Raw genomic sequence first — 27,736 nt, forward strand, 5'->3', positions numbered from 1 at the left:
TATATATATATTCACTGTTTTGTTTAAGGTTGGTAGGTTTTCTCTTTTTCTCTTTCTTTTTTGAGATGGGCTGGTCTTGACCTTGCTGTATAACCCTGGCTGGCCTTGAACTCACAGTCTTGCTGACAGTCATGTGCATGTGCCATCACTCTTGGCCCTGTTTTAATTTTGAATGAGGTGGAAGTGATACCATTTGCTGTTCTACCCTCAGTGCCTCTGTAGGTGTAATCCAGCCCTACTCTTATAGATGATTATAATACCTTTACAACCATTTAGGCATTTGTCTTTAAAATAAATACATCTTTACATTCAGGGAATGCTAAAGGAAGAAATCTTAAATTGACTTACAAATAAAACAAGTAGTAAATATTTTTGTTTCTTTTGGAAGCCCATTCATTGTCACAGGCTTTGGTATAATTCAAGGTCTGGGTTATTTTGATGTTGATAAACCTGCTTTTCTAGTCTTTTAAATCTCTAATCACTAAGCTCTTGGTTTTTGCTCTTTGAAGAAGATAATACTCACATAATATTATTTTCCATTTCAGCAAAGCCAGCTTTAAATATTTCCTAATGCTAATGCATGATTTGTCTAAGCATTTTAGCTAAATCTAATCTTTCATTACTGTTGATGTTCATCTCTATTTTCTGATAGTTAATTTGCTGACTTTCTGCAAAGTTCAGTTTTTGTTACATGTCTGATCAAGCTTAACAATAATTTCCTATATTATATTAGCCAAAGTAATGCTTGTTTATGAGCTTAGAGGCATATTTATTAACATCCATGATTAACTGAAAATTGCCCCATGTGGTATTTCAATCCACAAATGTGTTTTGATTAGAGAAGGGACAATTATTCCATTTGCATTTGATTCTAACACAAATGGTATAATTTTCAGCTCTCTTAGTCAAACAGATAGTAGGAGAAAAAATAAAAGGTAAGGCCTTAGAAAGTCTGTCCATATGACTGCTGCTTTCCAATAATTTAGTCCCTAATGCAGTTTATTTTTCTTTGTAGCATATTTCTATAAAATAATTTTTGATATGGATAATTACCTTAATTGTTCATGTACTCTCCAAAGTATCACTGGGGCATTATCTATTATGCTGCATGACATTTTTTATTGTGCATTTTTTAATACTTCATTCTCTTTAGGATTGGATGTCTGACTAGTTGGATTTAGTACTTGACAAATATTATGCATATAGAAATCCAGTAAGTAAGAAAAAAATAGGCTTTGGAAAGATGATTCATATTCTTTTTCACTCTTACAGCTTTCTCTGAAGCTTTCCTGACTCGATCTTCATCACCAAGTCTCCACTTTCTTGTAGCAGAATAAAATTTAGCTTTTCAAAGATTTCTTGGACACAAGGCAAGGGATTCTGAGTGTCTGACACACTGGATTCTGGCATCTGTTTTCTGAACTCTGTCTGTGTGATTAGTGGCTCAGGGTGGTTTTTAGAAGGGTTATCGTCCCAGCAATGGGTCTAATAGATCACCGAGGCAGCATAACTGACTGGTGAGTCTCTCCAGACCTGCTCATGGAGGAGTCACCACATTGAAACTCCTTGCGGAGTCACTATGGTTGCTGAAGATAAAGATCACCCTTCAGAAACCCAAATCCTGGCCCTTCTTGTTAGAATGGGGAAGTTACTCTTTTATTTTCAACTCAAACTGAAAACTTTTATAAGATAACCAAACTTTGGTTATTTCCCCTGGGCTGAGAGTTAAACAGGCACTTTCGTTTTCCTCCTATTATTTTGTAAGGCTAGGCCTCGTGGAATGACAGAAAAGCACCAGTGCCCAAAGCGGTAATGTTGGTGGGCAGAATGAACGAATGAACAGACCAGCCGAACACCTGTAGGACCACAGACCAGATATTCCAATTTCAAGTTCCCATGCTTTAGATGTTTCTTTACTCTGCTTGCTCAATTAGTTTTACCAAAAGTTTTGCTCTAATTCCTAAACAACTTCCTGTGAATCAGGAACAACTCTTAAATTTTTCTTTTGATCAGCTTTAATCTGTATAGAACCCTCTTTTCATGCCAGAGTGCCAGTTTTAATAAATCAGCCAGCTCAAATTGAATAAATCTATTTAAATACTTATAAAATATTAAGGATGCATTTGGGAAAAGCCTCTAAGGTTATTGTGGCACCCATGTACCTCACAGTAACTAATTTATTAAGCAGCTTGCAAACCTGGGAAGAAAGGAAAAAGAAAAATGGTTTCATAAACCAAGAGCAGAAGCCAATTTTTCAGCCCAGATGATGAAAGGAAGCATGCATTTCTAATCAAAAAGACAGATAAGCCTTCTCTCTCCCACCATTCCCTCACCAGCAAAGTGCCTTTTCATCATCAACAACACTCCATTCCTAATGGCTGCCTGGGCCTTTCTGCACCTTCTCCATACACTGGTAATGTACACACAGCATCCCTTTGAAACAAGAGCCCATTAGCTGTGGCAGACTACCTTTTCACATGGCGTTCTTCTGCTGCAAGTCACCAGCACAGTGTTAAATCATCCCTACTGGGCATGCTCAGAACGCTGTCAGAAGGATAAACTGATAGAGCCACAGCATGAAAATTGCTTTTCAGCCCCCTTGAAGGACAGCTTAAAAAAAAAAAAAAGAAAAAGAAAAGGGAAAAGGTCATATACTAGACAGGTAACACCAAGCTCATTCTTTCACTCTGGAGCCTTTCCTCTGTGTTTCTTTGGGCGATCCTTTGTGATCCTCGTTCGGATGAGTGCCACGACTGTGGCTTTGTGCAAATAGTAGGGTCAGGGTCCACGTAGTGTTATTATTCAACATTCCAGGTCATCCTGCCCCTCTGACATCAACATTTGTATTAACGGCAGCTGTCATGGTAAATGTGTGAGGCTTGTGCTGTGATGTTCCGAAATATTATCTCTCTGTTACTCTCCATGTTGTCATACATAGATGCTACTGATTATAGCAGTTGTGCAGCCCTACAGAGCACTTTTTAGTCCTAATGCTTTAACAATCCCACCATTTCTCACACCCCATCCTAAGAGAGCTCCAGTTATTCCTCCCACCTATCCCAAAACACGATTGTTAATCCATTATGTAGTGATACATAACTGTGTTATTATCGTTGTTGCTATTATTATTTTGGTATGGGTATTGAACTCAGGACCTTGCACTTGAGAGGCAGGTGCAGTGCCACTGAGCCACATCCCTGGCCTTACCTGTATTATTTTTAATGTAGCTTATGAAAGCACATGGAAATGGTTGTGACAGAGCTTATGGGAGTCCCTTTCTTCTTTGCTGCTAAGGGTCAGTGTCGACAAACTGCATGTTACACTTAGCTCTGGCTTACATTAGAATCCTCACCAAGTTTATTCAGAGACCCATAAATATGGCACCAGATAAGGCTTCACTATGATAGTTTTTCAAAGACCAACTTACTGGACCAAATCAAAGGCTTATTTAAAGCAGACTATATTTCGTTTTACTCAGGGTAAAGTGAGAGGGGGACATTTCCCTATTGTGCTTACATGCAGGATATATCCTTGTCTTTTCTTCCTCCAGGAAGCTGGTCATGACATGCTCAGAAATGGGGCTTTGCTGAATTATTTCCCTGCTAGTGAGTATGGTGGAGGATATTAGAGACTATTATCTTTACCAGCAGGCAGAGTGACATTTCCCAACAGCTCTGACTAATGCACAGAAGATTGAGACCAAGTTGACGACTGCTATTTCCTAGCACAATTTACCTCCTTGCCACTATCAGCGCTCTCTGACATTTTTCACCACTGGAGCCTCTTTGGGGACAGAGTCTTGTGTGGCTATACTTGCTCTGATTTGGCCTAGTTAGCTTGGGACATCAGGATGTAAGAGTTTCTGAGGTCCAATGATTTTGGATTAGAAAGATTTGATCTCTGTAATGGATAACCGTCTGAATTATGGTTGAGGAAACCATTCAGTCCAATAAAGGGAAGAGCATAACAATCAGAAGGCTGGTATGGTCTTTCCCCACTGTACCTGCTAAGAAGGTGCTTGGCAGTCTCCCTGGGCTTCTAGGGTGGAGAGACTGTCCTGGTGTCTCCAAGTGCCAACCTCTCCTGGGGATGTTCTGATCAACGAGTTCTCCTTTGTGGCTGCAGAATCTGTTGTTAATAGGAACTCCAGGTGATTGTAGTCAACAGGAAAGGTTCTCTGTAAGGTTTTGTGGAAAATTTTTATTGCTAAATGCATGCTTTAAGTTCTTGACTTGACAGCAAGGTGTACATTTTGGCACATTAAACAAATACTTTAATTCCCAGTCCAGCAACAGAGTCTACTGGATTAGATGATCCCAAAGAACAAGCTCATGTATTGAGGAGGGATAGAAAGAGAGGAGTAGGACATGACTAGATGAAAAAACAATGTATTAAAGTTCCAATAAAACTTTGGAAAACTCCAGGCAGTGGAGGGCTTGGGCTGGAGGTGGGATGAGGAGAAATCAAGGAGCCTCAAACCCCAGGATAGGTGTCCTTGCCTTCACAAGGGCTAGTTTTAATCACTTTCTTATTATACCTTCTGTTGGCATCATCTGTCAAACCTTCTTATAAAAGTTGAGAAAAGGTACTTTCATCCATCTCCAAGAATCCACCAAGTGGGGAGTAACTCGCCATTCTCCTGGCTTGAGCCTGTTCCTGCTTTTGTTTATCCCTGAAAGTCTCAGCTCCCAGCAGGAATAGAATGCAGCCCCCAAGGCCTTTCAGACAAAGCTTTGCAGCCTACGGCCTGTGGGTTGTAGATGTGTTTTCTCAGTCTTCTTTGGGGACTTCCTATCCTAGGGATTTATCGATTTGAAGGAAATCACTCAGCTTTGGCCCCGAATCCCTTAATTAAAAGTGTGAGGTGATCAGAGTTGTTTGTTAGCTATCATGGCTGTCTGGTAGGAGCAGCTTTCCTCTTGTTACTGCCCCCTGCTTCCCATGTGCTGCCTGCTCTCTGCCACTAAAGCTCAAGTGGCACCAGTCAAGCTCTTCAGTGGTTGAGAGAAAGGAGGGGCACGGTTGCACAGGCCAGATGAGGACAGAAACACCTTCACAAACATGAGTTGGCCCCCTCTAAGACACAAGGACAAATGAAAATGCCAGTGTTAAAGCTCATGAAGCCTTTACCATGCTCCAGGTCTCCAAAGGTTGTATGTGGGTTCATTTATTAATCTTCCCATAACTCTATAAGGCTGCTGATAGTCTCAAGCTCACCTTGCAGTTCCAGCCCATAATAATACTAAGAGGTGAGGGAGGAAATGGATTCAGAATGCACTGCCCCCTCTTTCCAGTCTACTAGAGCTACTGGGCATGTGGCCTGGCCCTGGAGAGGGGATTTGGTAGAGGGTGGTGTTTTCAGACAAGGTGACAAACGACCCTATGGGTTGACCAGGAAGAAAGTACCCAAAGAAGCCCCCACTCTGGATTCTGTCATCAGAACTTGCTCAGAATCAATCTAATATTTAGTTTTAAGAACATAAGATTTTCCACTTTCTACAATATTTGGTTGCACATTCAGCAATACTTACATATTATATATTCTGCTTTAATTCTCAACCAGGGTCCACTTTGTACATTTTGATGATGAGTCTCTACAAGATTAGAAAATATCCAAGTGGAGGTTTCAGGAAAGACCCAGGATGGAAACTGTATGTCCAAGATGACTGGGAGTCAGCCTTCACCTTGGACTTAGTGCAAAGTACAGAAATGAGGTGAGGTACCAAAGTAAGTAAAGCTAATGGGAAGATAGGGAAGGAGATGATGATAACTCCAAAGAAACACTGAAGTCCATTTAAAGGGTACCTGGGCTGATGTATGAATTTGAATACAAATGCTTTGTAATTCATTGTTTGTATTCATTTGGCTTATTTTTTTTAACTGACTTTATAGATTCTTAATTTCCCAAAATATTGATCTGATATTGCTTGTATTCACTTTTGTTTTGATAATAAAAAGATAATTCTAGTGGTTGACTTGCTAGCAGTATCTTTCTGCTGGCCCACACATACTATTTTCTTTTTCAGATTTTTGAAAAAAAGATGATGCGAATGGAGACAGTATTATTCAGTACAACACAACATGGCACAAGAGAAACCTAATGCCAACCACAGATGCACTTTAATGTATCAGTTTTCACACTAAAATAATGAAAAAAATAGATAAAATTAATTTTTTATGGTCTGGGAGTTGAACTTAGGGCTTCATGCATCTAGGCAAATGTTTTGAGTTCTTTATGTATTCTAAATAATAGTCCTTCGTCTGAGGAGCACCTGGTAAAAAGTTTTTCCCACATTGTAGGTTATCTCTTAGTTCTGTTGATGGTTTCTTTTGCAGTGCAGAAGCTTTTTAATAAGATGAGATCCCAGTTGTTGATTCTTTCTGCTAGTTCCCATGCTACTGAGGATTTGTTCATGAAGTCTTTTCCTATGCCAATGCCTTCAGGAATTCTTCCTAACTTATCTTCCAGGAAATTTAGTGTTTCTATTTTAATATTTAGATCTTTAATCCACTTGGATTTTAATTTAGTGCATTGTGAAAGATAAGGGTCCAGTTTTAATCTTTGGGAGTTTGAAATCCAGTTTTTCCAACACCATTTATTAAAGATGCTATCTTTCCTTCAGTGGGGATGGTCAGCTGCTTTGTCAAAGATGACATAGCTGAATACATCTGGAGTTGCTTTTGTGTCTTCCAATCTGTTCCACTGATCCTCAGATCTGTTTCTTTGCCAGTACCATGCTGTTTTTATCACAGTGGCTTTGTTTTAAATTGGGAATTGTTATACCCGCTGCCATGTCTCTGTTGCCTAGGATGGCTTTTGCTATTCTAGGTCTCTTATGGTTCCAAATGAATTTTTGGATTCTTTTTTCTAGTTCTGTGAAATATACTGTTGGAATTTCAATCAGCATTTCATTGAATCTGTATGGCAGTTTTGGTAGTATGGCCATTTTCACTATGTTGATTCTTCCTACCCAGGAGCAGGGGATATCTACATTTTCTTATATCTTCTGTGATGTCTTTTTTCAGAGTGCTGTAGTTTTCAGTGTAGAGGTCTTTGGCTTCTTTTGTTAGATTGATTCCTAGATACTCCTTTTTTTGGATGCTGTTGTCAAAGGAATTGTTTACCTAATTTCTCTCTCAGTGAGTCTCTTATTTATGTACAAGAAGGCTATTGCTTTTTGGGTGTTAACCTTGTATCCAGCTACTCTGCTAAAAGTGTCAGTTAAGTCTAGAATTCTTTCGGTGGAGTTTTTTTGGGTCTTCAATGTAGAGTATCAAATTGTCAGCAAATGATGATATTTAACTTCTTCCTTTCCTATCTTTATTGCTTTAATTTCTTTCTCTTGTCTAATTGCTATAGCTAATCTTTCCAGAATTATATCGAAGAGGAGTGGTGATAGTGGGCATCCTTGTCTTGTTCCTGATTTTAACTTGAAGGTTTTCAGTTTTTGGCCATTTAATATGATGTTGGCTGTTGGTTTTTCATAGATGGCCTTTGCTAAGTTGAGATATAGACCATCTATTCCAATTTTTTGCAGGGTTTTTTTCATGAATGGGTGTTGAATTTTGTCAAATGCTTTTTCTGCATCTATCGAGAAGATCATATGCTTTTTGTCCTTGACTTTATTAATATAGTGTATTACATTTACTGACTTACATATGTTGAACCATCCTTGCATCCCTGGAATAAATCTGACTTGGTCAGGATGTATGATCTTCTTGATGATCCTCTGTATTCTGTTTGCTAGTATCTTATTAAGGATTTTTGCATCTATATTCATTAAGGAGATTGGCCTGTAGTTCTCTGTTTTAGTTGCATCTTTCCCTGGTTTTGGAATCAAAATATTACTTGCTTCCAGGAATGAATTTGGAAGTATTGCTTCCCTTTCAAATTCACTGAAAAGTTTGAAGAGTAAAGGCAGTAGTTCTCTAAATGTCTTTTAAAATTTAGCAGTGAATTCATCATGACCTGGGATTTTCTTTGCTGGTAAATTTTAAATTACATTTTCAATTTCACTGATTGTAATTGGGGTGTTTAAAATGTTTTTATCTTCTTTGTTCAACTTTGATAATTCGTCAGTATCTAGAAATCTGTCCATTTCTTCTGTGTTTTCTATTCTATTAGAGTACAGGTTCTCAAAGTAGGTATTGACTATCCTCTGGATTTCTGTTGGATCTGTTGTGACTTCACCTTTTTCATTCCTAATTGCATGGATCTGAGCCTTTTCTTTGCTTTTTTGGACAAGTTTAGCTAAAGGTTTATCAATTTTATTTATTCTTTCAAAAAACCCACTCTTCAATTCATTTATTTTTTGTATTGTTTTCTTAGTTTCCACTGCATTGATTACTGCTGTAATCATTATAATTTTTTCTCTTGTTTGAGCTTTGGGATTTTCTTGCTCTTGTTTTTCTAGTAGTCTATGATTCATCATTAGGTTATTTATTTGAGCTCACTCAGTTTTCCTAGTGTGGGAATTCAGTGCTTTGAATTTTCCATGTAGAACTGCTTTCATTGTGTCCCATAAATTCCTATATGTTGTTTTGGCATTTTCATTTATTTATAAAAGTTATCTGATTTCTTCTTTAATTTCCTCTATGATCCATTGATTGCTCAGGAGAATGTTTTTCAATTTCCATGTGTGTGTGAAGTTCCTACGGTTTCTTATGCTATTGATCTCCAGCTTAATTGCACTATGATCTGAATATACAGGGAATAACTTCGGTTGTTTTGCATTTATTCAAACCTGTTCTGTGAGCTAGTATGTGATCTATCTTGGAGAATGACGCATGTGCAGTAAAAAAGAATGTATATTCTGATTTTGTGCATTGGAAAACTCTATAGACATTTATTAAATCCATGCATTCAAAAGGTTTGTTCAGTTCTAGTATTTCATTGTTGATTTTTTGCCTAGATGATCTATTTGTGATAGTGGGGTATTTAGATCCCCCCTACAATTGTATTAGTGCTTATTTGGTTTTTCATGTTACTTAATATTTGTTTTATATAGTTGGGGGCATTATTATTTGGTGCATATATATTTATGATTGTCATCTCTTCCTCTTGAATTCTTCCCTTTACAAGAAGGTAGTGGCCTTGTTTATCTCTCTTAATCAGGTTTGGTTTGAAATTTACTTTGAGAATAAGATTTTTTCTGGGCTCCTGTCACATGGAAAATTGTTTTCCATCAATTCACTTTCAGTTTATGGGCTTCTTTTTGCACTAAGTGTGTTTCTTATATAGAATATATTGTTGGATTTTGCTTCTTAATCCCTTCTGCCAGTCTATTTCTCTTGATTGGTGAATTGAGGCCATTGATATTGATGGTTATAACTAATGTGTACTGACTTATTATTGTCATGTTATTGTTGTTTTGTTGACTCATTAATTTTTTGCCCCTCCTTTTAGTTTCTTGCCTTGCCTATCTGATTTGCTCTGTTGGGCCTCATGGTGTTGTGACTTTCATTGTCTTTTTCTAGGATATTGTTTAGAATTCCTTGTAGTGCTGGTTTGATATTCATGAAGTTTCTCAGGTGTTCTTTGTTATGGAAGTATCTTATTTCCCCATCCATTTTGAAAGAGAGTTTTGCTGGATACATCAGTCTAGGTTGGAGATTGTTTTCTTTTAGGACTTGAAATACCACACTCCAGGCTCTCCTTGACCTGAGGGTTTGTGTTGAAAAGTCTGCTGTGATTCTGATGGGCTTTCCTTTGCATGTGATTTGTTTCTTTTCTCTTATTGCTTGTAGTATTTTGTTCTTCTGTTGGGTTTCTGGGATCTTGATTATTATATGTCTAGGTGTAGATTTTTTTTTTTTTTGTTTGTTTGTTTTTTTTTTTGGTACTGGGGATTGAACTCGGGTCCTTGCGCTTGCAAGGCAGGCCACCGAACCGCTGAGCTAAATCTCCAGCCCAGATTTTTTTTTTTTTTGATTGTGGCTAGTTGGGGTCCTATATCCCTCACTTATCTGTATGTCTAATCCTTCCCTTCTGTTTGGGAAGTTTTCTGTCATTAATTCTGTGAACAGCTTTTTTAAGTCATTTGCATTTTCTCCTGCTACTTTATGGATTCCTATAAGTCTTATGTTATTCTTCTTTGCATCATCTAGGAGTTGTTGGATGGATTTCTCATGATCCTTTACTGTTTTTAAGAGGACTCTCTTTTCACGGTCACTGACTGCAGTCCTATCTCCTATATCTGAGATTCTATCTTCGTATTCTTTTATTTTGTTTCATACACTTTCAATCGAGTTTTTAATCTCCTGGACATCTGTTTGAATCTGTTTTATGGATTTCATTTCTTTCTTATATTGGGCATTCATTGTTTCCATTTGTTTCTTATGCTGGGCCTTCATGACTTCTATCATGGTCCTGAGATCATCTATTTTTTTGTCAGTTTCTTTTGTAGAGTCTCGAATCATGACTTTCATTTTGCTCACCATCTTTGCAGTTATCTGGGAAATTATTTTTGTTTTGAATTTTTCTAGAGCCTGCTTGTTCTGTTTTGTTACTTCCTGTGCTGTGAGGTCAGAGTGTCCTGGAGGTTTACTATCAGAATTTTCCTCCTCATTTGCCCTACTGTTTGCCATTTTTTAACTGGAAGTCTGTCTTTGAGTCTTGCTTAAGTATTTTCTCATTTTTATTTTTGTCGTTGGGTTGTCCTTGATTTCATTTCTGGGTTATTAAATCTTCCTAATATAGTTGTGCTTTAGCTTTTGAGTCTCTAATGACTCATAGACATTCTCATTTTCACAATATCAGAGAAAAAAACTCATTTAATCAATCACAATCCTTTGTCCCAATTGATACAATCAGCAACACAATAGGATCAAGCACAACTTGCAAATTGAGCACTTGTGGTAGTCATTAATCTATCACCTTTAAACCATGTGAATTAAGTTAAAATCAAGCAGCAGCCCAAAATGTGTTTGCAGTGAATAAACTTTTCAATATAGCATATTTACTATTTAGGATGGGGCCTTAAACAGAGTTAGGAAGAGAAGAGTATATAAGTAAAAGAATTGGAGAAGGTTTCAAGTTAATCCAGAGGACATAGACAATCTTTAGGAAACTGTTAAATTCAAAAGGGATAGACAGAGTGCAAGCATAAGGACAAGAATATATCCCCTTATCAGTAATAGGGGCTCACTTTCCCTTGAAACTATTGACCCATGAGTGATGTAAAATGACAGAAGAAAATAACTTAAAGAAAAAAGAAAAAATGATAAAAGAAGAAATCTGATTTAGGGCAGGAGCAGGAACAGAAAGGTAGATGAGGGATAATATGGTGGAGCAAGAGACTGAGTTGGAGAAAGAGGACAGAACAAAGAAAGAATTTGGAGAGTGGAATGAGTCAAAGCAAGAAAAAAATGAATTTGAAGGGCCTCTTTCAGACTATATCTCTGCTATCATAATATACAACATGCACAGCCATTTGCAGAACCAAGTCCCCTGACCTCAACTAGCCGATGGCAGACCTGCACGATGAAGAGTGACCTCAGCTGCAAAGCCCATATCGAGTTCCCTGACCTCTTGCAGTGTTAAACTCCGCACAGATCTACTACAGGTTTCCCCTGCCCTTTCTTTAAAGATGTTCAAAGTTGGGAGCTCAGAAAAATACCCTTTATATGACCACCTCTGCTTCTGCAGAGTGGTTCCAAAGACTGGCATGATCAGGAGGTCTGAGAGTTTATGTGTGTGGGGAGGGGGTTAGGGGCACCTGCGCAGCTACCTTCCTTGTGCTGGAGCAATGGCAGCTCCAGCAGGGGAGGGTGTGGCTACCCTTCCCTGGGATTGGGCCCTAGTAGGCCGGAGGGAGAGCAGATCTCATATTGGCCTTCCCAAATCTCACCTTCCTTTCACTGGAGCAATGGCGGCCCTGGCTTAGCTGTACATTCTTAACTTTTGTAAGCCACATTTTTTTTCTCTCACCAATGAAGTTTACACATTAAATTGTACTGAAAGTAGGCTCAATACTAGGCTTCCCAGAAGTACGCAATACATTTAGACAATTCCAGGACTCCTACAGTACAGTTTACACTCTGGCTTCCATTATTCAGAACATGCTCAGACTAAGTGTAATGTTGAATTTCTAAGACTCCCCAATTTTCCCGTAATACTCCTTCTCCCTCTCTCTCTCTCTCTCTCTCTCTCTCTCTCTCTTTCTCCTTTTTTTACATGGAGTATTGAACATAGAGCCTTTTCACTAAGCTTCATCCCTAGTCCTTCTTTATTTAGATACAAAATCTAAGTTACTAAACCACCTAGGCTTACCTTGAACTTGCATCCTCCTGGCTCAGCCTTCTAGAGTGCTGAGATTATGGCACACACCACCATGTCCAGCTTTTCCTACAATTTTGGATTACACATATGCACATATATTGTCTGTCCATATTTTAATCTGATAATTCTCAATTAGGAGCATTTTGTATACCTCCCCTTCTTTGGGGGAACATTTGGCAATACCTGGAGACATTCTGTCAGTCACAATTGAAGGCTTGCAACTGGCACCTGGTGGGTAGAAACCAGAGATGCTGGTAAACATCCTACAATGTGCAAGTTTGTGGATGTTGAGAAACTCTGTTTCAGCCAGACTAACCTGTTTACATGAGTTTACATGCTTTTATTTAGTTTTATCCTTTTTGAGACAGTTGTGCATGTAAACTATATGAAAAGAATGACAGGAAGATACTTGCCCATGATCCTTGGGATAACTCTCAGTTGTGCAAAACGATTTTGCACATGACAGCCATGCTTCCTTGAGCTTTCTGGAGGAGAGTGGCATGATTTAAGGTATCAGATGTAGGAGGCAGACGCACTCCCACACTCCTGTGACCTGCCACCAGTCAGCAGAGGCTCCGCCATTGTGGGGCTGATTGGATCCTGACAACGGTTTGGCTGCCGTTGGCCTTGATCCCTTGCCAGGAGCTAGCACCATGTGAAAGCTGACAGCTGCCTTCCTGCCCCTGGAGACTGCTGGGTCATAGATGCCAAGGGGAAGCGGAGGCAGCCTGCAGTGCCAGTTCTGGGGCAGGTGGCCCTGTGCTAAGGCCCCTGCATACTTTTTTCTTCCATTCACACGTTATGGCAAATTCACTCAACTTATTTCAAGCTTTTGAAAAGGACATGAGAGAAATGGTTGCTTGGGCCCTTTGAAGATGGATTTGGAGGGCCCAGGACACTGGCAGCAGTTCTCGCAGGATCGGTTGCCTCCAGGCAATGAGGCGAATGCTCCAGTTTGCTTTTTCTCCTTAGTGCTATCTTGGGAAATCCTTGTAGGGTTTCTTCTGATCTTAGTTAATTTCTACGCTTGTACATTTTCCCCTCTTCTCAGTGTGCAATCTTCTCTAAGGTTTCCTAATTAAAGTCTTTTGGGGTTGGGGGGGATCATCTTAGAAACAGCATTGCTCACTGTGTGGGTATCACAGCTCACTCCCGAGACTGGAAGCTTCTGCCTCCATTGCTCCTGATTGCAACAAAACCTCACTTGTGGATTTTCCTGCTGCAAAAAGCTATTCTAAGCCTTGTTGGTTTCTGTCTTCTAAGAAGCAGTCATTTTGCTTATTTGTGTCTTTGTGCTTTCTTGGCTAGCTGTAAACAGCTCTTCTCATTCCCAGTGGCCAGAAAGCATCTCTTGAACCATCCTGTGCTTGTGAAGGTAGGTACAGGGCTGCAGAGAAATACAGCTCTGGGCAGCTACTTCATCTTCTAATGCTGCACCTGGCAGTTGGGATGATGGAACAGGGAGGCCCTGGGTGAAATCTCCAGTGACTTCTGCTTCTCATGACCCAATTAGCCCCACACAAAAGGTAGCTCTTGAGAAAAGAGTGTGAGCTAAGAGAAGAATTCCCTTCTGTCCATTAAAATTCAAAGTAAGTATTAAGTCCCAAAAGGAAACATTCTGGCTTCAAGACCAGGTCTTGTGAACAGATGGATTGAAGCCAAGTGGCTGGCTACTCACTCTTGCCAATGCTGGGGAGCTGTTCCTCTCCCGCATGGCTTCTATGCTCACCGAATAATCAGGTTCCTTCTGGCCACCTGGAAAATGCAGAGTCAAACACCTGTTTAAGTAGATGCAGGGAGCTCTGGGCCTGCCACCGCTGATCCACCTGCAGTGCACAACATAACATTCACCAGCTGCTTTACTTAGCATGAGGTGGGAGCATGATGTTTTGATGAAAGCGTCAACAGCATACCATAAAGTTCAATGATTTCCACATCAGTGGGGAGGAGCAGGCTCACAAGCTGGGGCTGGCCAAGGATTTCCCAGGCTGGAGCAAGGGATAGGAGAGTGAAAGAGCCCAGTACCAGCCCCACTGAGTGTGGACTCACTGCTGCCCTCTCTAGCACCAGAGCTTGGGTAATCCTTGTCCAGGAGCAGATACTGGTTTGGGGAAGCTGGCGCTCTGAGTCTAGAAAAAGGAGCACATATTCTGTTGGAGGCACTACAAGAGACCATTATTTTACATGGAAGAGTTCTCTCCTTTGTCTGGGTAGAACTCAGCCTATGGAGAAAATCTGAGAAATAAAAAAAGGGGAGAAGTGTTTCTGTCTCTGCCCTTGGGTTTATGTGGGCATTTGCATTTTTCTTTCTGGAAAAGAGATGTTAAGCCTGTGCTTCTTTAATTTCATTGTTGCCACTCTCATCCTAATAAAAATAGTCATAGTCATTAAGGCACAATTAACTGTGTGATGCAAAGCAAGCAGCATACTCTGTCTCAATAGATGGATCTTTTATAATCTCAGAAGCAGGAAGCGATTCCAGAGAATCTCACATTATGTGGTAGGAGGGTATCACAAGAATTCACAGGGCAGTTTTTACAGCAATGTAGGAATAGCTGAGTGACAAAGTAGAAGTTACTGTTATCCTTTATTCTTGTCTTGGTGTTTGTATCAAGGCAGAATAATAAACAAAGCAACCATTTTACTGAATTCTTAATATGTGCCAGACTCTGTTGTAAGTGCTTTATAATAAACAATGGCTTTAATCCTTACTCCTCTATAAGGGAGATCTGATAGTTTTACAGCTGAAGAATCTGATGTGCAACAAAGTGAAATAACTTTCTAAAGGCCACATTGCTAGCAAGTGCTGGAGGCTGGACATGAACCGAGGGGGTGGTCTGCATGGTCTCCCATGACTGCATTGCTTGAAAACAGTTATGAATTATGTCCATCGATCTACTAGACTGTTAAGAAGCTAATTCATTTTTAAATATTTCATGGCAAAGCAGTTCTAAAATAGATGTTGCTAACATTTAAAAACTCCTATTGCAAGCAACTTTTTCACAGGGAACCCGAATTCTTTCTCCCACAGGTCTTACTCAGACCTCAGGAGGATGGGAGGCTTTGGGTCACCACCTCTAGTTAAGAGGGTTTTTTACAAAAATCAGTGGTTCCCCTGTACCCTGGGGTGATTTCAAGTTTCAACCTCTAACTGCTTGGTTCTCTATGACCAAAATCATTTGTTGATTTGTGGTGTGAAGAAAAAGTGAACAGGGCCCCATGAGGAAAAACAAGACTACGCTTATAGCCCCTTGAAGGAGTGTTTGGAGAGAGGTGTGGCTGCTTCACCCCTCTGTCTCCTTTTTCCCCTCCTCCTTCTGGAGTTGCCTGCTTTCTTGATACACGCCCAGGACTTTGTTTGCTCCACTAGTGGCAGGCAGCAATTGTCCCCAGCTTCTGGAGTGTAATTGTCTGACCCAGGACTCAAATCACAGTCTTTAGTCACCAAACATGACAAAGGGATTTATCATCAATGAAAAGACAAGTCAATCTGTGGAACCTGAACTTTGTATTTCTCTGGGAGCCATATCAAGGCTGAGAAGGTCACTGTATAGCACTAAAAGACCAAGGTCTTGTGAGACCAATGCTATCCATTGTAACTTGCCCTTAGCCAAGAAATATCCCTTATTGACTAACAACATGAGAAGTAGAAGAATGAGGGCAATGGGCAAGCAGCGTCTGCAGGGAATTTGTCTTTCACGTGTGCTGACTGACTCTCAGGGCTCTGGGTGGAGGCTGGGCTGGGGAAAGCCCTGCTGGAGACTCATGTGTTTCATGGCTGCTGGTTAAACTCTGATTTTTAACTATGTATTTGATAAGTATAGACTGTTTCTCACATTGTACTTAATTCAATCCTGTTGGAAGGCAGGCAAAAACAAACGAAAATATCTCAAGCTCCAAACTACCAAATATAGAAATATGTCTATACAGCAAAGACTCGCCTCTTCACCTTCAAAAAGTAACCCAAGATCATTCAGCTCAGCTTGTTTGCCCACCAAATAAGGGAGATGGAACCCGATAATCTGTTTTTCCTTCTCAGCCATAGTGGTAATAATTATAATTTAAACATATGTGAATAGAGAAAAGTTTTCCTTTTATTTGGGGATTTTAAAAGATGATTTAGATTTTTAAACCATGAAAAATTAAAAAAGCATGCAAGTTTATAATTTCTTCCTCTATATATGTGTGTTTAGAGAGAAAGAAAGTCAACAGATGGAACATAATGCAAAAATTTTTGAGTAATTTCAAAACACATGCCATGTGCTGAATGGAGATTTTTAGGACTTTTACAATTGCAAACTTCAACACTCACCTCTAATATATTCTGACTTTAAGTGTGCAACCTTGTTTAAAATGCACTGCTAAAGCATATATTTTCATGTATTGCTATGTCTGAATGCATGATAACCAGGTTGAAAATCAAATTATCTGTGTTAGGGTGAATATTATAGTGTGAATACTGCCTGCTGTGCTGTGAATGAATCTTGTAAACACAATCAAATGCATCTTTCCCTTTCCCCTACATTTGGCCCCCACCCTGCTCACAGAGGCAATTCTTCACCTCCCGCCTCCCATTGTCACAGCAGCTCACATTTACGGTGGGTGACATCTTTAGCTTGAACCCAGCATGAGCTCTGCCATGTCGGAACTGAGCTTTCTCCTCCAAATATCAGCGTTCAGATAAAGCCGTTTCATGAGTGATGCTTTTCAGAGGTTGGTGAAACACTTTTTTAAAGTATAAGTGTCTGCTGTGAAATTTCAGGTCTGTTGAACTGCTTCAGTGATGGTAAAGAGTAGAGGTTTAAAAGGAGCCACTTTTCTCCTCTGTTAATTTACCAAAGGAGGGAAGCGGGTGTCTTGCTGTACTCAGAGAGGACTCTGAACTTCAGAACATAGGAAGCCAGCAGAAAGCTTAGTGCTTTCAGGGAGGAGAGAGAGAGCCTCTTCTTAGTCCTGAGTGCCGAGTGTGTGGCTTGAGTTACTTCCCCATTGCTGCCTGAACCCTGTGGAGCCACCGTGACAGGCATTTATGGGGTACACAGATCCAACACTGAAGAGGCATTAAGGGAGGACTCCATCTGATGAAAAGAACGCCATTGTTCCAACGCCATACAAGGCAAGGTTGCTGCAAGTGGTGCCTGTGGGGCTGTGTTGGACCTTTCCCTCCTGGCAGCATGCTTACCTAAAGTTGCCAAATTTTCCAAGTTCATAATCGCAACTTTCAGGAAGATAAAATAAACTCCATGAATTATGGGGTTACCCTGACCAGTTCTTTATGTAAAAAGTCAGTTAGTTTCTCCCTTAGCAAAACGGTGAAGGAGATGATATTAGAGATGAGTTTCTTTCTTTTTCCTGGCTCCTCCTGTTGTGGTCCTGTCCTTTCCCAAGCACCAGCACTCACTGTCCCACAGAGGCCCTGTAACTTTCAGGCAAGTCTCCCCGATCCCTACCCACCTCAGGCAGCACCCCAGTGCCCTGTCCTTTACCCTGTTTTTTCTCCCTGTATCCAAATCTCCAGATCTGTGGATCTTTAGGTCAGTTCTCGGTGTGAGTACTTAATGAGTTTTCCTGACTCACCTTTCCCAAGGACTTTCTCTTGTCTTAGCAGAGAAGGTTTTCTATGCCAGGATCCAAAAGAAGAAGGAAAATGACAGTGCAGACCCTGAGGCAGGTCAGGGCTGGGAAGCCTAGGATGATTCCAGCTCTGACAGTAATGACTATAGGTAACCATCCAGCTCCCTGGCCAGCCTGCCTGTTCTGAGAAATGTCCGTGGTGATTTCTATGGATTTTGACAATTGGGTACTTGAAAGTTCTCCCAAGAGCAATAGCACTCATCTTTCAGGACTGTGTGCCCCCCTACTCCCACCCTGCTCAAGTCTCTGTCCATGCAGTGGAAAAACAAAATTAAAAGGAACCCCAAGGTGAGCCTTAACAGAAAAGGAAACATCACAAAAGGAAAAGGAAGTCCTTTATGCCAAATGTTGGTGAGAGCAGGGCTCTTCATGGCTGCTGCTCTGTTGTGATATCAACAGCCTGCATGGAGGATGAAGCACATTGTTTTAATAAGTTTCTAGCAGAACTACCTCCATCACCCTGCAGATATCTCCTCTGAGCACTGACTGGTGTCAACAAAATGCAATCCAGGACGATGCTGAGGATGTGGGGAATTGGCTTTGAACACAGCACTCCGTAGATAGTAACTCTTCTCCATTTTCAATATGGGGCCTTCCTCCATGGTGAGCCCTCTCCCCAAATGCACATTTAAATGTGCAGACTGTTTCTTCTTTTTCTCCTTCATTTTAAAGAGGGTGGGCTCATTTTCTGAGGTAGAAAAGTCAGAGTCTACTTTTAAACAACGCTGAAAAATTAGGCTCGGCATTTCTGAGGATTCCATCTGCAGGATTTCAGGATGGAGAGAAGGTCGGAATTCCCAGAGAAGCATGAAAACAAGGAGGAGGATGCCCTGTGTGGTCTCTCAGCCATCGCTTCACATACATTACCAGTCATGGCTTGTGCCCCTGGAGGAAAGCAGGCTTTCTATGTTGTCTAATTAAAACAGTAAGATTTGCCATGTACTCAGCACTTACAAGTGCCAGGTACTGTGCTGAGCACTTTGCACACATTATTTTATTTAATTTTCAGACATTCCCATCATTATTCCCTTTTATAGAGACTTGGGCAAGTTAAATCACTTGCTTAGATTTGTATGGTTAGTAAGTGGTGGAGATGGAGTTCAGACTGAAGCAACCTGACTCTAGGCATGGGTGTCGGAGCAAAACAAATCACAAGCCATCCCCCAAAGAGTAGGGAGCATGTTTACTTGACAAACAGTTCTTGCACTTTGTAAATATTTGTCAAATGTACGATGAGAGATTAGATTTAACTTAATGTTTACATTTAAGGTTTTAGAAAATTAAACTAATTTTTGTCTGTTTTTTAAGTATTTCAAATTGTGGACACCACAATGTTTTATTTTGAAAAGATCTGTGGAGTTGAGATGGTGGGTATCAAATAAAGACAGTGGAGTTCAGAGAGTTCAAAAGACTTACCTGACTCTCATGGCTACATAATGATAATCCTAAAATGGCTACCATTTTATCATTGCTGCGCATCTAACACTGTGCAAATACTTTATATTTCTTCAACTGTTTCACCTATGACCCCTAAATATACAGTGAATGTTTAAATTTTGGAAATGTATTGTAGTAGAAGACATATTGCCATTTTACCCTCACAGTACTCCTTCTTGATTCAACCACACTTAACCCAGCCAATTCTGAAGCTTCTCTGGAAGTCCTCCCTCACAGGTGTCTTTAGTCACACTGCCATGGCTGCCTCTGTGTTCTGAATTGGTTAAAACATTGGTTCCACAGTCATTTGACGTTAGAGAAGAGCCAGAAGTCACATGGTGCCAGACCCAATGAATATGGAGGATGGGAATACATCACAGTGTGTTTATAAGCCTGCCTTTCTGTTTCTTTCTGCACTTGGCAGAAACATATATTTTTGATCACACCTCCTAAAAGCACTCATGAAAGAGGGCTTCCAGAAGTGCTTCAGAAAGTGGCAGCAAGGATGGGATGTGTGTGTTGAGGGGAGGGGAATATTTTGAGAGGCATCGTGGCAATGCGTCTTCTACAGTAATGGTATTTTAAAATATAAATAAATGTTATTATTTTTGATTAGTCCTTATAGTTCCTCTTACAATTTTCTGTCTTCTGGAAGAAAAAACTGAAGCAGAGAAAGCCTAAAAACAGTTTTCACATATTTACACACACCGGCTTATAGTGCTGTGTTCAGTTTACACAGAGCTGGGACTTTCTTCATGGCTATTCTCACATTTTGATTCATACAACTTCTTACTTAAAAGAGAGACCAGATGATCTAACCCATTTGTCCTTAGTAAAATTGAGGTTTAGAGAAGATGATAGACTTTCCTGGGGTCACCTGGTTTCCCGACTGAGGGCAAGTCTAAGCCTTGGACTGTGTTTTCAATGGACTCTCTACTACTGACATGTAGCTATCTAAATGTAAATTAACTGAAAGTAAATAAAGTTAAAACTTCAGCTCCTCAAGTAGTACTAGCACATTTTTTTGTTGTTGTTACCAGGGATTGAACTTGGGTGTACTAGCACATTTTATTTGCTCAATATTCATATGCATTTAATTGCTTCAGTATTGGGTAGATTTTAGTAACATTGGTTTGCCCTTCTAATATACTCACATTCTTTTTAGTGGCACTACATGCCCATGTTTCTCCACTGCACATTATGTGTGGTGTAGAAGCAATGCTCTACACTTATCCTTCATCTTTATTTTCCTTATATTATAGGCCTAGCATTGCTCTAGGCAATATAAGATCTTGTTTTTGAAAAACTTTGGGCTTCTCTTACAGAGCTAAAAAAGACACTAATTCTAAGCAACTCTAATAACCCTGTATATTCATGTGGTTATTAAGCTTTTATGGAGCTTTCATATATCATTCTGCCATTTGAGCTTCAGAATAAAGCATAGATATAAAGAGGCAGATATAAGTACGTCTACATTATAGATGAGAAAGCTTAATTTCTGTAGGTTTAAGTATCTAGCTTGAGTCCACATGTCAACAACGATATTTGATAATTTGTGCATATAAGGACCTATTGGAGGAATTCAAGTACAGGAAAGGAAAAGCTGGATAGGGCATGGATGAAACAGAATTATCTCTCAGAGATTATAATTCAATTGGGAAATTAAATCCCATGTATCAAAAGAGAAACTATAAATTAGCCATGGCAAATATCATGGTAATGTTCAGATTTGCTCCTTGGGGTAACTAGCCTCAGTGACTACCATGGTGCCTACTATATAGTAGGCATTAAGTAAACATCTCTTGAACAAATCTTTGTGTGTAATCAGCAGTTAGTTCCAGACAAGGAAACAAGGCAATGTATATGACGATTCAAGACTCTGAAATGTGACTCCAAATCTATTTATGTACCTGTCAGCTAAAATGTTCACTCACTTCTCTCATTGCTTGAAATGTTTTTAGATAGCTATTTTTATATAAACACATCTTTACCTCAGAAAACTGGCTAGGGTATTAGATTACCAAGAAAGGTTAAAACTATTGTGGGAAATAGCAAAACCAGTTTTCATTTAAATTAAAAATGGGAATGGGAAGGATGTTACAAGAGAACCAGTCATAGACAGCTAGTTGTTGGACCCAGAATGGAAGAGCCTTTTGGGAAAGGCTTGAGAAGATAGGCTTGCCACTTGACTCAATTACTAATGGAAGCCAAAACTTGATTTTCTTGAAATACGTTGAAAAGCTCTTGGAAATGTTTTTGATATCCTAGAAAAAATTTGAGTCATGTGTAATCAAACTCTGTCCTAAAAATAATATCAGTGTTATATTGAAATTAATTCTTTTTTAAGTTTTTTCAAAACATTTAAGAATTTACTAGGTCTATGTTTGATTTATCTTTACAATTTCAGTAGGATATGAGTGGGCAATCAAATGGATGAATTGTATTTTGGAGTATTTCTTTTTTTTTTTTTTTTTTTTTTTTTTTTTTTTGTGTGCCCTCCCTTCACCCCCTCCTCCCCTCCCCATCTACAAACACTTTATTTTCATCTTTTCATTCTCTCACATTTTTTTCTTTTCCCTTTTTGTTCTTCCCCTACGTATCACACCTTCCCTACACCTTTAGCTCCTTTCCTCCCATTTCTAAATGTCAATAATCTTATTAGAATCTTATGCATTGTTGCAGAATATTCACACCAGGGAAACTATTTGGTATTTACACATGTGGGACTTATTTATTTCACTTAGGAGTATATCTTCAATATGTATCCATTTTCAATTCCAATCAGAAATTTTCCTTGAAAAGTGAGTTCTGATTTTAGATTGCAAAGAAAATCTTTGCTACAAATACAATCTGCCAAAATATGTGCATACATGTTAAATCAATGAATTTTCCAATTGTTTATCATTTTTTTACTAGTGTAATGTGCCATTTTGTCCCTGTATTGAGGAGAATTGGTTAGAACACAATATGAGATTAAAGGCACTGGTTTTGAGGAGAGGCAGATTTGAGTTTGAGTCCTGGCCAATCACCAGGCAAGTTTTCAACCTACCGAAGAGGTGTTTTATATATTTGTAAAAGATGATATAATTATGATATGAGATTAGAAGCTTAATAAAATGAGATAATGTGTATAAAGCCCTCAGCAGGGTGTCTGGCATATCATCCATACTCAATAAGTGCTAAGTATTATTTCTGCTACTACCGTTCTTCTACCGATATCTAAACACTATGAAGTCTTGTTGAATTCACATTCTGAAGCACCGGGCCCTTTTTATGCTTGTAGTAATAGTTTATTGGTTCTTGTCAGTGCATTGAACACATTATGTGCTTTGATTATGGGAATTAGGTATCCCCCATCCCCATGTATCATCTAGAGGGCTGTGTTTCCCTCTGCCTGAGGCAGTTAACAAGAGACTCACAGACTGCAGTATGATCCTGCAGGTCCCTGCAAGAAGTGGAAATGAAGTCATACACAGAATGGAGGAAATCTGAGGAGAAATTCAGTAGAGAGAGGGCTTAGAAGGAATAACAGCCCCTTTTCAACACATGAAAGGCAAGAGTATCAAATAAGGATTGGTTTGTATAAGACTTTCCCAGTCTCAGTGATGCTAACAAGAGGGTTTGATATTTCTTTGTTGTGAAGTATTTATAACAACCAAAAGTGTTTTCAGACTTTACCAAATATCTTGCTGGAGCCAAAATAGTACCTCCTGGTGTTTCAAAATCACTGTATTAGAACAGAGCAGTTAATGGAAATTCCCTGAGCATGGCATTTGTTCATCCTAAGGAAAGTCTTATTGCTCTCCAGCAAGCTTCCAGGGCAAAGTAGGCATTTCAGAGAGTAGTGGGCTTCCAGTTCCTGGAGACATCCTAGCAAAAGCTAATAGATTACTGTTTTTCTCTCAACAGAGCTCCTACTTTGAGTGGATATTTGCTCTTCATCATTTCTATCTTCAATATTACTCCACACTCTATGTTCTTTATGAGATCCATTTTTATCATTTCAGATGAGATCCCTTAACCAGGTCTGACATATATCCTCAACATACAGTAGTAGGGAGAGGACTAACATCTACAGAAGACATCAGTGCTCTCATCTCAGATCCATTATTCTTTATGAATTCCCAAACCTATCTGGACCTCAGGATCTTAGGTGCTTTTTCTCATTCAAATCTGATCTTTTGTGGCTCTCAGTGTTGTTTCCCAACTATGATGTCAAACCATAAAATTCTCTGCAATTGATTGGATTTTAAAATTAATAGTGTAACTGATCATCTGGAGGAAATGTTATGTGTTCACATCTAGGTATTCTGATCTCCAGGGTTCTTAGTGCATAGAAGAGCCTGAGGAAGACATTGCTTGAACTTCTCAAGAAAGGGTGTTACCCATCCTTAGACTTCTTCCCAGTGACCCATTAGCTTTCTGAACATGATTGTGTCAGGTAGAATAGGTCAGGTTATGCTGCAGTAGCAAACAACCCCCATATTTTTAAAAAATAATTTTATTGGTATATTTAAGGTATACAATCTGATGACATTCATTATTGGAAATTTGCACCTTTACAAAATAATTCATATTGGTTCTTAAATTTCCCCATTCCCCTGCCTTCCCTTCAACCCCTCCACCCCTCCCTATCTACAAAGACTTTGTTTCCATTTTTTCTTTTTCTCATATCAACTTCATTCCCTTCTTTTTTTCCACTACCCCTCCCACTTTCCCTTTCCCTTGGCACCTTTTCTTCCTAATTCACATGATCTATTATACCTTTTAGTCCTTATTTACACTTTTAGTTTCTCACATTAGAGAAACTATTCAGTATTTACACATATGTGTCCTATTTATTTCATTTGAGTATTGCCTCAATGTGCATCCATTTAGCTAAAAAAGTCTCTAATTTCTCATTTTTTATGGCTGAGTAGTACTCCATTTTATTAAAAACAAAACAAAACAAAAAAACACCTCACATTTTCTTTATCCAGTCTCCCACTGATGGGCAATTGGGCTGCCTCCTTCCAAGTTTTAGCTATCAGGAATTGTGCTGCTGCTATAAACATGGGTGCACATATATCACTGTGGTATGATTCTTTTAATTCTTTGGGGAAGATACTGAGCAGGGGGATGGCTGTATCAAATGGGACTTCCAATCCTCATTCTTTGAGGTATATCCATACTGATTTCCACAGTGGCTGCACTAGTCTGCACGCCTACCAGCACTGGAACAGGGTTTCTCTTTCCTCACAGACCCATCGTTATTTGTTATTGCTTTATTTCATGAAAGCAGTCATTCTTTCTGGGGTGAGGTAGAATCTCAGTGTTGTTTTAATTTGCATCTCTCAAATGACCAGTGATGCTGAACATTTTTTCATATGTTTATTATTTCTATTATTTGTATTATTATGTTATGTTCATATGTTTATTATTTCTACTTCTTTGTCTGAAAAATGTCTGTTATTTCAGATGTCCATTTTTGGATTGGGTCTTTAAATTTGGGATGTCTGATTTTTTAAGTTCTTTATATATTCTAGATAGTATACATTTTTCTGAGGAAGAGCTAATGAAAAGTTTTCCCCACATTGTGGGTTGTCTCTTCACACTGTTCGTCATTTCTCTTGCTGTGCAGAAGCTTTTTAATAAGAACACATCCCACTTGTTTGTGCTAGTTCATAGGCAACTGAAGTTTTGTTCGTAAAATCTTTTGCTATGCCAGTGTCTTCACGGTCTTTACCTAACTTCTCTTCCAGCCAGTTTAGTGTTTCTCAAACAACCCCCCTATTTCAGCACCTTAGCAATAAAGGCACTGGTTCATATTCATTTTGAATCTACTAGGCATGGTGGCCCACACCTGTGATCCCAGCACTTGAGAGCCTGAGGTGGGAAATTTAAGAATTTAAGAAAAGCCTGGGCTGGGTAGTGAGTTCCAGGCTAGGATGACCTTGTGTCACAAGACCATTTTTAATCTACTCCAGTACTGTTCCGTGTTAGCTTCACTCCAGGAGCAAAACTCACAGGGAAATTCCTCTTTAGGATGCTGCTGGTCATTAAGTAGAAGGAAAAACAGCTGAGGGACAATACACTGATTCTTAGAGGTTCTGTGTGCCAGAAGCACATATCACTTCTCCACGCATTTCACTGTCCACAGCAGGTCACATAGCTAGGCCCCATCAGTGTCACTCTCCTCCAAGAAGGGGCCATGAATATTCATCAACAACAGCGCAAGCTTTCGTGGCCCTTTTCATGGATAATTAATCCTGGTTCACAAAAGAGCTCAGTGATGTAAGCTTGAAAAATAGAAATACACCTATACATGCCCACGGATGGATAGAGAATTTGAGCCAACATTTCTTTGATGATCTGCTATTCCTCCTGTTAAGTTGGATGGGGAGTTTGAAAATCTCATTTTCCCCACAGTCCCTGCTAACTTTTGCAGTGAAGGCACTAGCTGTGTTCCCAGAAGGAGCGAGCGTGGCAGCTGCTAACCGAAGCACTGTGTTTTCTCATGTAGCATCCCTGTCAATGCATCTAGGGGTTGTGGCCACCTTGCTAACTAACCACTCGTAGTTTCACCTAAAAATCCATGTGTCTGACCTTATTATGGCAAAGTCATTCCGCGGGAGCTGAGAATGAGCATGTGGCACTGATGAGCTGCTGTCTGTCTAGTTAGTTTGCCTTTGTGGGCTTCTTTCTCTTTCCAGTCCCCATTGCTTATGACGTGTGTTGTCGAAATGGTGTCAGAGTGAAAATCTCTTATTGAGTGTAAATGGAGGAAAACCAGGCAAATGTGGCATGTAACTTGCCTGCATAAATCTCGTATGGTGCCTTAACCCCTTGCACTGTATAAGCAAAATCTGCTCATCCAGAAGTTCTCCTCTTTGCACATCAGGGATGTGAATTCATTGTTTTTTCCTCTTTGTGTCATAAAACAGCATGCCTCCTAAGTATTACACTGCTACTCTCCACAAGATCCTATGTATCCCCAAACAACCAACCTAAGATTAGATGCTGTCAAATGCTAAATGATCTCCAGTTTGGGAAGCCAGGGGACAAATTTAGAGCTGAAGTCATCTTTTGTATCCTACTAAGTTCACAGTTTTATCTGATTAGGAGTGCTTTTCACTGCAGTGGCCTAAGTCTAAGATAATGCAGTGGAAACTGAATGTATTGGGTATATAAACACCCCTTTCTTGAGATGGTGCTTTCTCTAGGTCAGATTTCTTGTGACTGGCAGAAAGCTGTGACAGCTTGTATTGTACTTTCTTAAGAGGAACATGGGTAGAAATGGTCAATTAGGACTGTCAGTCAGCCTGCTCACCAATGCCACTGGGTTAAGTGGGGGTGATTCTAGGAAAATCTTTTTTATTCTCTCATTGAGTTTATTGGTACATTTAGGAAAATCTTAATTGCATACTTACCTATCTCAAGTTACAACCTAGCAGCAATTAGCCAATATACAACTGTAGGGTAGAGTTAGCCATCATCCAGTATACGTAGAGAGCAATTATTTTGAGTGGAATATTTCTTCTCAATTTTATTTATAATACTGAAGTGAATCTTCCTCTGTGTATATCTTCTCCCACCTCTACGACACACAGATACACTCACTCTTATCAAGTAACGACACAGCCACACCTGTGATTTTCTTCTCATCTGTCTTCTTCCAGGTTCCTGATTTCAGGGTGAATGGGGTCATTAGAGAGACCAGATGGTAGGAGCTGCTTTTAGCTGATTTCCTCCTTGAATTGTAAGGGATGCTGCCAAGTTGTCCTTCTTACCCTGTATGCTTGCTGCAAGGTTTCAAAAGAAAACAGAAGACGAGCTTAGTCCAATTTGGGAGAGTCCACAAGCTGGGAAGACACACAAAAGTTTCATCAAAGCCGTCCTGAAGAATATGCCTTCATACTGAAGGTGAGTGAGAGAGAATGTTGAGTTTGGACTGACCAAGTCTGATTCTGTAGATGCTGTCTTTGGGATTAAACAAGATGGAATGCATAGGAGGAGAAAAAGAAAAGAGAACAGATGAGATGTGAGAAAAGGAGGGGAGATAACAAAAGAGACAGGGAGAACAGAAAATGCAAGAAAACAGAGGAGGGGAGGGGAAAGAAAAAGAGAAGACAGTGTAAGGGACATGTTTAGATGAAGGAGAGAGAGAGAGAGAGAGAGAGACAGAGACAGAGACCCTCATATGTGTTCAAATGGTCTACAGGTTGTTCCTACTAGATGGGATTGAGAGGGACAGACAAATCTCAGAAGATTGGGTATAGGTTGAGCTTGAGCAAGGGGAATGGCAAGAAACAAATCTTGGTTCTGAGGACATTGAGTATGTTGGAGCACTTTTTCCACGAGTCCCTTTTGCTTCTGTACGTCAGTCTACTTCTGTGCCACTTGCAA

The sequence above is a fragment of the Fukomys damarensis genome, unplaced genomic scaffold (genome assembly GCF_012274545.1).
Source record: "Fukomys damarensis isolate Sample0158 unplaced genomic scaffold, DMR_v1.0_HiC HiC_scaffold_2, whole genome shotgun sequence".
NCBI classification, from domain to species: Eukaryota; Metazoa; Chordata; class Mammalia; order Rodentia; family Bathyergidae; genus Fukomys; species Fukomys damarensis.